We start from the raw sequence: 351 nt of genomic DNA, 5'->3' as shown, positions 1-351 counted from the left end.
AAAAAGTAAAACCTTCAGGGCTAATTTGTGGCCTGAATTAAATATCACTGCGACACCTCAGTCTCCACACTACGCACCCAGGGAACAGTACTGCAGTTAGAACATTTCTTCTAAAAAAAAAAAGTAAAACAAATAAAGAAATACAGAAGAGACAAAAGTGAAAATTGTTCTTATAAAAACAGTTAACAAGATTTTACGTGTTATTTTTACTTGCCAGACCTTTTCCCTTACCCAAAGGTGCTGTAAATATCGTTAACTTTCCCAATTTAGTATCTTCTATTGCTGGGTACATAGCCAAGAAAAAACTCTTTCCAGATGTGTATGTGCACGTGTTTGTGTTTACATACTTGA

General features: G+C 34.8%; 1 protein-coding gene across 1 annotated transcript in view; it reads left to right on the top strand.

Moving 5' to 3' along the window:
• LOC119594567 (anoctamin-8-like) overlaps nucleotides 1-351 on the top strand; it is a gene marked incomplete in the record, with an annotated part of 84,413 nt that overhangs the window by 41,063 nt on the left and 42,999 nt on the right.

The sequence above is a fragment of the Penaeus monodon genome, chromosome 34 (genome assembly GCF_015228065.2).
Source record: "Penaeus monodon isolate SGIC_2016 chromosome 34, NSTDA_Pmon_1, whole genome shotgun sequence".
Lineage (NCBI taxonomy): Eukaryota > Metazoa > Arthropoda > Malacostraca > Decapoda > Penaeidae > Penaeus > Penaeus monodon.
Note: the sequence above shows the minus strand (reverse complement) of the source record. Positions and strands in the feature narration are given on the sequence as shown.